The sequence below is a fragment of the Leguminivora glycinivorella genome, chromosome 22, assembly GCF_023078275.1.
Source record: "Leguminivora glycinivorella isolate SPB_JAAS2020 chromosome 22, LegGlyc_1.1, whole genome shotgun sequence".
In the NCBI taxonomy this organism is placed as follows: Eukaryota; Metazoa; Arthropoda; class Insecta; order Lepidoptera; family Tortricidae; genus Leguminivora; species Leguminivora glycinivorella.
Window position 1 is genome coordinate 9,803,123 of NC_062992.1, and position 9,618 is coordinate 9,812,740.

The 9,618-nt window shown below is 37.6% G+C and overlaps 1 protein-coding gene across 2 annotated transcripts in view; it reads right to left on the minus strand.

The window, feature by feature from the left end:
• Positions 1–1,430, minus strand: part of LOC125237688 (probable sodium-coupled neutral amino acid transporter 6) — a 30,728-nt gene extending 29,298 nt beyond the window's left edge. Inside the window, exon 1 of one of the 2 annotated variants that reach the window (XM_048144837.1) lies at positions 996–1,430. The gene's annotated coding sequence lies outside the window, so the exon portion shown is untranslated. Of the gene's footprint in view, positions 1–876; positions 912–995 lie in introns of those variants that run through there. The other variant, XM_048144838.1, reaches the window with a different exon arrangement.
• Positions 1,431–9,618: the final 8,188 nt, after the last annotated feature.

Sequence of the window (9,618 nt, forward strand, 5' to 3'; positions counted from 1 at the left end):
AAGTTGATTATAATAATAAATCATTTATTGCAGACAACCTTAGTCCATAGGTACAGTACACAATTACACACATTCACAAATAAAAATTACATGCAATTATAAACGAAATAAATATAATTTGGAATTGAATAAAACTATATTTTAAATGAAGAAAAGACTGCCACACTATGTTGTACACTACGTAAAAAAAAACATGCAAACAAAAAATAGAACTTAACAGTTATCATTCAGTTATACAGTTTTTAATTCATCGTTTTAGATGAAACTAAAAGTTTGTGACAAATTATATACATGAGGATGAGTATGAGTATTAAATGAAATTTTATGTTAATATCGACTCCATGGTTCACTAACGTCTTACCATGCTACGAGATATCCGAACCATGGTTATTATGAAACTCGCTTTTCGGTTCGTTTCATAACAACACTCGTGTTTTAATAACTCTCTTACGCACCTATTTTTATTAATTCAAAGTTACAAACTCAAAAGGTATATTTAATTCCGGACTAGGTAATTTTAATTTTGATTCTTGTGTGAGTGTGTGACACTCTCAGAGCATTAAATACTTTGCAAGTTTCTTAAATCTGCCCCTCTAGCACAACTTGCCTTGTCGCGCGCGAGTCCATACTGGAAGTCGCGCTTGATGTATGGACTCGCGCGCGACAAGGCAAGTTGTGCTAAAGGGTATGTGGTGACACTATATATATATATATATATATATATATATATATATATATATATATATATATATATATATATATATATATATATGTACATATAACAGATTTGCAAAAAAACTATAATGTTCTTAGCTACGTCTACTAACCACTATCCCTTATACCATCACTTTACACCTTATAAACAAGGTACCTTACCTTAGTCGAATGTTTCTATCATTTTTGGCTATAATAAATGAATAAAACTAGGAAAAATTAAGAAGAACAATGCAAACATTAAGTAGTACCTACTTAGATAAAATGAAAAATAAACTCACTTGGTTGCGTCTTCTTCGCCAAAACAAGTGGATGTGTTTGGTCTGATGATAAAAACACATTAACATTCACTTTTTGCACCTAAATGTCATGCATTTGTGCATTCATTATGATCCTCATAAAAAATCGAAATCATTTTATAGAATAAAAACAGATATTCTATCCAATTAAATCTAAACTAAAAAGAATGCACAACAATTGGAATAGAAAATTCGACCATCCAATTTTAAAACCGCGCGATTATTTTTTTAATTAAAAACTAATAGGAACTTTTTTAATTCAGTCTTTTTAAGGCACGAGTTTTGGCAGACGGCTGCTCTTTCCGCCGGGCCGCGGATTATATGTAACATACCCTAATTAGTCCTCTGTACGCTCCACTGTGCACTCGCACACACAAGGCTTCGTTGAACAGTTTGAATATCGAACACGAGCGCCACTGCAACATCCCACGCGATTTATACATTGCGCCGTTGGCTGGATCGTGCGAATGTATCGTTCGTTAGTACTCGGCAGTGTATTACAAATTGTATGCAATTATCAGTGATGATTGTGGGGTCTATTATGCAATTTTATCTCTTTCTATTGCAATTGCATCTACGTAGGCCCGTAGGCCGTATAGTGAAAAACAAAAAATAGATTGCGATTCAAATTGCTGTTGCATTTCTAATGTGATTCTATAGACATTCTTATATGTACAGTACATCTATAGAGTCGTCTCGGTCACATACCGGGCCGGTCTGATCTTTTATGTTACAAAACTACTTGTCTTAAGGCACTCTGTATTTCTGCGTAAGTATACTTTCTGTTTACCGAATATCCCAATGGACATAAAACAATTTGGAATGTACTATACTTATGCCTTTTTAGCACTATGAATGTGTTAAGTATTGTCAATCCAATCATTCACTCTGGAATTGCCGGTTAAGGCCACCATAAATTGATCCCTAACTGGATTGAACCAAAAAAAATTGTGGCTTGCAAATTGCAGGTCAGGAGTTGAGATTATGCGAAGTAGACATAAATATCAGCTACACATAAAAAAGATAAGAGAATTAGCCCCAAGAAGAAGGTAAGTACTAGGGTATCATCAGTGTGGAAGAGGATTTTTCTGTGTGGTGCCAGCGAACCGGCTTATTCTGGCTCGCGAATTGCTACACTGTATGTGTCACGCCTGCTCGCCACTACAGATGCTGATGTAATGGAGTTCGCAGTGAGTGAATGAGTCTTCATTCGACACCCCTGCTGGGGCGTGAGTGGCCCCTTCCGCGCTGGGCGCTGTGGGGGCTGTGTTTTTGGGTTTGGGTTGTCTTTGACGACGACTGGGCGATCCGGTGATTGTTAGCCCTACCGCTACCGGCCGTTATCCAACCCCGCGACCCCTAGCCACGGTGATGCCGTTTGAGCGGGGCCGGGTTTCGGGGCCGCAGTGAAGGCGCGCGACCGCCAGAATACCGGCTACATATAGGGTTGTTCAACTTGTTCAAGCTTCGATCACGTTATTAGTGTTATTACAGAACTTCATCTCAGTGCTCGTACTCGACCTCCGCATGGGACCATCGAGTATGCACATTTCTGGCCAAAAGGTTTTTTGTTTCGGAGGTTCCGAAGCAGGGCCTATTCTAAATGACCATTCGATGATACTAATTTCAATTTACTAGAAGGTAATTTGATCTACTACACCAAGTTTCATCCATTCATTGGAGACAGTCCATAATCTTAGAGACATGCCTAGTTGAAATGAAACCACTTTTACTGTGTCTTGCGCTAAATAGGCAAGTGGATGAGACAAAACTAAAAACTGCTACTACTGTGGACTGAAGACCAAGCTACGATGGTTTTACTTCTCTAAGTTGGCGACTATCGGTAAGTTTACTAAACATCCCACAGTAACTCGATATGCGTATCGACACGGGGTTTGCGTTCATTGACATGGCACTTTCTTATATCTGTACAGTGTTGCGACACCTCAGACTATAGAAGTTACAGACACAGTACCTACTACCTACCTATACCTCTCCTCTACCCTCTACCTATTAACTTTATGAAGCGTTTACAAATAGCAGAACCAGCCGGCAGTCACCAATAAGTCACCATGTACTATTTAGTAGTTAGCCTTGCAGTAAGAGATTTTTTTAAGACGAGTTTATGATTGTAATTCTCAAAAAACTATTTTAAGCCATTAGAAAAACGCATTTTATTATTTTTCACGCAGTTTCTTATCAATGTTTAAATTTGGTCAATGATAATAATCAATTTTGCCTCCGTCAAACTACTTATGCTCATGTTTGGGTAACTCTCTTAGTTCCCGTCGCAAAATCATTATGTTTCCTTTTGGTTTATATAAATAAATACCTATTATCGTAGCGGCCCCTTACTATATACTACTCTTTGTCCGGTACCCCCAGAGCGGCATAGCCTACACAACAGTGGCGTGAAAATTTTTGTTGTTAAAGCCGGAAGGGTTTTTGGGATCTCTTTTGTATGGAAAACAGATACTGCAGAATTTTAGGGAACCCTTTGGGAATCGCGTTGTATCGACGCTACGCCACTGCTACACAATAACCCTCCTCATTCGTTTCCTTGTTTGTAGCGTCAAAGTCAAACGCCTTATTCTGTGTCGTAGCAATGGCGCCAGACTCATCAGCCGAACAAACTTATCAGTTTTATATCAGGATACCTAAGAATAAAAACACAAAACACAACTTGAAACAATCAGGGTGGCTAGCCGAATGGCACAATCGCTCACGAAACGAAGCGCTAGTAGATATCTATCTCTATCGCGCTTGCGTATTGGCGCGACAGAGCCAGCGGCGTATCGCTTTCGTTTGGCGTCGGAGAAATGCCATTCGGCTACGGGGCCAGATATACACAATAACAAATAGGACTTTCGCGTGAAGTGTTGTTATTACAAGTTTTTTTTTCTTCTTAAAATGGCCACCGTTTTTGACATTCATTTAGCTAAGGCCTCCCACAGACGGGAGACAAAACTGTTTTGTCTCCGTCGTATTTGTATGAAAAGTTGCGTCGCCTCGTGTGCGCACCTTCATACTAGCCCATAGACCGAGCGACGGAGACAAAATAGTTTTGTCGCCCGTGTGCGCGGAGCCTAAGTAGGTACTTAGCATTTAATTTTAACTGTGGATCCGTATTTGTGTCACCAAATAAATATTCACTCAATTGATCCAATAGCCTAACAGGATAATCCCTATTAGCTTGCAATAAGGGTTGCTTTTAAGCCTTTTAATTTTCAATGGTTTCCCGCCGGGGTTCTCCATTTGTTGCATTCCGCACGCGCAGATTTAAGTGACCCTGACCCGGTGAGAGCCTCTATTTGGTCTGTCCATCGCATTGAGGTGCGCAAACTCGGATCCTTAGGGAGGGGGGGATGACCCCTGGAGCATAGGTTGCCATGCACAATTACACATGCCCCTCTAGCACAACTTGCCTTGTCGCGCGCGAGTCCATACTGGAAGTCGCGCTTGATGTATGGACTCGCGCGCGACAAGGCAAGTTGTGCTAAAGGGTATGACCACGTACCACGTGTCTTTCAAGTTTCTTCCTCCAACAGAGGTAATTAAAGGAGAGAGGATAAGTTCATTAAGCGGCATATTTCTTATAATTCGTATTAGGTAACAAACACCCATATGACCCGCTTGGTGGTAAGCAGTCTCCGTTGTCTATGGACGCCTTTAACTCCCGAGGTGTGTACACTCTGCAAGCGCTGGTGGCAGTGATGGCCTAGCGGTAAGAGCGTGCGACTTTCGATCCGGAGGTCGCGGGTTCGAACCCCGGCTCGTACCAATAAGTTTTTCGGAACTTATGTGCGAAATGTCATTTGATATTTGCCAGTCGCTTTTCGGTGAAGGAAAACATCGTGAGGAAACCGAACTAATTCCAATAAGGCGTAGTTACCCTTCGGGTTGGAAGGTCAGATGGCAGTCGCTTTCGTAAAACTAGTGCCTACGCCAAATCTTGGAATTAGTTGTCAAAGCGGACCCCAGGCTCCTATGAGCCGTGGCAAATGCCGGGATAACGCAAGGATCCTAGGATGATGATGATGGTGTGTACACTCTGCAGCTCTGCACCTTTGTTAGATATTTCCATCGCTCTTCCGTGCCAGACTGCAGAGCCAGACTGCATTTCTGCTGGAAAAAGATCATCATCATCCTCATTGCGTTATCCCGGCATTTGCCACGGTTCATGGGAGCCTGGGGTCCGCTTTGACAACTAATCCCAAGATTTGGAGTAGGCACTAGTTTTACGAAAGCGACTGCCATCTAACCTTCCAACCCGAAGGGTATTTAACTAGACCTTATTGGAATTAATCCGGTTTCCTAACGATGTTTTCCTTCACCAAAAGCGACTGGCAAATATCAATTATATCAAATGACATTTCGCACATAAGTTCCGAAAAACTCATTGGTGCGAGCCGGGGTTCGAACTCGCGACCTCCGGAACGAAAGTCGCACGCACTTACCGCTAGGCTACCAGCGCTACTTGTTTTGCTGGAAACAGATAATTGAACTAAAATTCGTCGTTTGACCAGTTGATGTAATAATAATCAGTCAGACTATATCGGGCTAACGGGCTGCACCAAAATAACTGATTGATTAAGCCAAGTCATTTACCTACATATCAAACTTTTAAAAATGTTACAAAAATCTGACTATACTTATAGATACTTTTCCTCGCTTAAACGGATCTTATATTTAATTTCAATACGGATCATTTTATCAGAATTTGCATTCGGTTCCGAATGAAAAGGACCTTATTATACTTGAAGTATAAAGGCCCTTTCGGCATGGAGATCCACATAATATATTATTATATAACCTAACCAAACATCATAAATTCATCAATATCTAATTAAACTAATGACTAGACGCGTAGCTATGTGTGATATTTTTCTGACATAGGTAATTTATTATTTTTCACCACATCAACTGGTAAAGGCTCCCTTTGCTATTCGAAAACAGATAGCAAAACTACATTTTATCCATAAGAGTGCAAAGTAATTGCATACATTTTTAACTTGATGTCTTAAGCTGGCTGGTAGAATTTATACCTATAAATGATGATTTTGAATCATAAATATTGAATATACATTGATGGATTTAATTTAACTGGACGTTTTATACTCAGTATTTTGTTCGTGTTAGTGTGGTGAAAATTTTTGTATTTCACTCGGTGGCAAAGTTTGCTTAACCTTCGTGCCTTGAAACCCTCGCAACGCTCGGTTTAATATTGGCATCTTTCGCTTGCTCGGGTATACATACCTACCTACCTACTTTTTAGCCTACAATCATTTTTGTATAAATATAGAAATCTTGAATTTCGCGCGTTTTTGACCGACTATATTTATTTTGACTACCCACTTAAAAATAATATTTAATAAAATATTTTTCCCCTCACTAGCTTGATTCTATAATTGAACCACGAGCGAAGCGAAAGCGAAGCGAGTGGTTCGAGAATAGAACCCTGAACTTGCGAGTTTTTTAACACACGAGAAGTAAAATACATTTGCACCCGAGTGTAACACAAAACTTTTCCCCTCACTATAGCGAGGAAACTACAACCTCCTCCTCCTCCTTCCTCTTCCTTCCTTCATCCTTTCACTTGCTCGTTTTTCAATTCCACACTCGGCGTTAAAATACAACTTTGCCCCCGTGTATAACAAATGACTATTAAATTTTTCCCTAATCATTTACTTTCAGGAATGTTCATATGTTTTTTTTTTAGTATGAATAGGTAGACGTTTGACCACGATCACACCTGATGGTAAGTGATGATGCGGTCTACGGTGGAGCACGCTTACCTATGAGATACCTATTTACTCTTGCTTTAAATTAAGGAATTGTTTAATGTTTTTTCCACTCAGAATCGCGAGCTCTTTCAATCCTAATAGGAGAAATAAAGTGTTCCAAGGTTTTTTCCCATTCCGTTACCACTTTTTCATACATTTTGTATGGCGGTAACTAGGGTTGTAAATAGAAAAAAAACCAAATGTTTTTTTTTTCAGAATTGTGAAAAAAAACATGAATAAAAACCGAACACCTTGGTTTTTCTTTCTAAATATGGTTTTTTTTCAGATGAACAAATAATACGACAATAACGGTTTTTCGTGAGTTGTAACGTGTTTCAATAACAATAACGTAAATTTTAATTCAATTAACATTCAGTATACAAACGTTTATTGGGGAATCCCCGATGCTGCGTGTAGCGTGGAGAGGCGGTGGTGTTGCCAACAGTAAAAAGTGATAACTACCAACTACAGATTTCGTAAATGTTACTTTTATAAGACCAGAAATTAAAGTTATTTGATTAAATTCGTTTAATAGTTAACAATAAGTCTAAAAAAACCGTATAAAAGTATTAACTACTTTCAAATTTTGAGATTTCGTACTTTAGAAAAAAAACATACTCCAGAAAAAAAAACTGTTTTTTTTCAAGCCAGAAAAAAACCGTTTTTTTGCAACCCTAGCGGTAACGGAATGGAAGGTTCGAAAATATATATGGAAATCTTGGGACATTTTTTTTCTCCTATCAGGATCGAAAGAGCTCTCGATTCTGAGTATGAATCGCATAAAAAATACCCATGTTAGAAAAAAAGTGGAAGGTGGACAACTTTGAAAAAGATGGCCCGCGCACGCTCGCCAGCCCCGCCGATTGCTCCGCTCCGAGCGGCCACTCAGGCCTCACTTAAGCGAACCGTAAAGTTTCCTTGCCTTAATTTGTAAGCAATCTAGCTATTTATTGATTCGTAATCGAGTTTCCCTTCAATAAATAACGATCTTTCATTAGATCTTTGTCACCGCTTGTTGTGTGCTGCGTCAAACGTTTAGGTGTTTGTGCTCACGATATTTTTAATATTAAAAAAAAAATATTTTTGTATTTTGTGGTAAGTATTGAAGTAGCAGATAAAACTTAAAGTAATCATTTAAAAACAGCTATATTTTTTATGAACATTTATATTTTGAATTCAGTACCTAACTTGTTTGTTAGCCAATTTGAATCCTAGTAAAAGTCAAAACTGACTTCTATAGCACGGTGTCAATACGACAGGGTTCTAGAGTGGCCTAGGATTGTAATAGGTTGACTGCACTTAGGACAAAAATGAAATGCTTATGTTATGCCTACAGTTAGCCTTTCAATTCAATTGTTACATTAACCTTAAAATATATATTAATATTATGTACTTACCTATTCATATTTTTGTAATACTTAAGTATCCCACGTTTTATAAATATTTTGAAGTGAGATAGTGAAAAGGGTTCATTTTCTGTCATTTCTGTTTTTTTTTTTTTTTTTCATTTTTCGATATGCGAAGAGCTCAAAAAATGTAAATGGCTCCATAAAAATTGTTCACCACGCCAACTATTAAAGACCAGAGGGTCGTGACCAGAGGGAAGTGATAAGTACTTCAAAAACGAATGATAAAGTTGCATTTCATTTATCCAGAAGTACAAAAGTAATTTCATACAAATTTTAACTTGGTACCCAAAACTGGCTGGTAGAATTGACGATTGATTGATAATTTGAATCATTATACTCATTTTTTTTTATTTTTATTTTTTTATTATTATTTTTTTTATTTTTTTTTATACTTAAATATTTATTTTAAACATAACATAAAAGATTAAACATAACATTAAAACTAAAGTTAAATCTAAAAATAAGTAAAAACTACATAACTTTATTAAAATTAATTTAGTAGTAAATTAGTTTGTAGTGTAACTACTTAAAAAATACAAGTTAAAATATTTTCTATGAAAATAATTTGTTCTTAGAGTATATTAATTTATTTTGATGTTTTACAGTTAGGTAGTATAGGTACTTAGTGTTCGTGTTGGTGTGGTGGATAATGTTGTATTTCATTCAGTGGTAAAATTTATTTAACCTCCGTGCCATGAAATCCTCGCAACTCTCAAGATTCCAAGTCTCGTACGACTCGCTACGCTCGCGGTTCAATATTGGAAACCGACATCCGGAAAATTGCGGGTCACAACTGGACGAGACTAGCTCAGGACCGGGAAAAATCAATCAATATGATGACGATACCCTAAAAAAAATTGTTATCTCGGTATGCAAAGATGCAAAATGTTAAATATTGTTCTGAAAATAACGGATTACAATGGGTATTATAAAAATAAAATAAAAAATATTTTTTAAGGTCATAAGGCTATCTTTTATTGATAGCTTATTAGTTAGATAGTGATAGATTATTAATAGATGATATCTAATTTTTTATTAAAGAATTTTAGATAGGTTATATTTCAATATTATTTGTTACTAAGGATAGCTACATAATAGTACATTACGATACAAGTGCGTAAAAAAGGAAGTTCGAAACGAGTGGCGATAAATTAAAACACGACCGAAGGGAGTGTTTTAAATCGACACGAGTTACGAATTTCCTTTTCGCACGTGTATCGTACGACGTTTTTCAGTACAGATGAGTCTCCGAAGTTTCGACCTGGCATATAATGAACCACTTCTCGCACTAGTGCGTAAAAAAAACAGCATCTGTACTGAAAATGTTTTTTTAAGTATCGCCCGCACTAGTCCGCAAAGTGGTAATTTTTTTGTCAGGTTGAAACTTCATCTGTGAAATTCGTGACTTGTGTC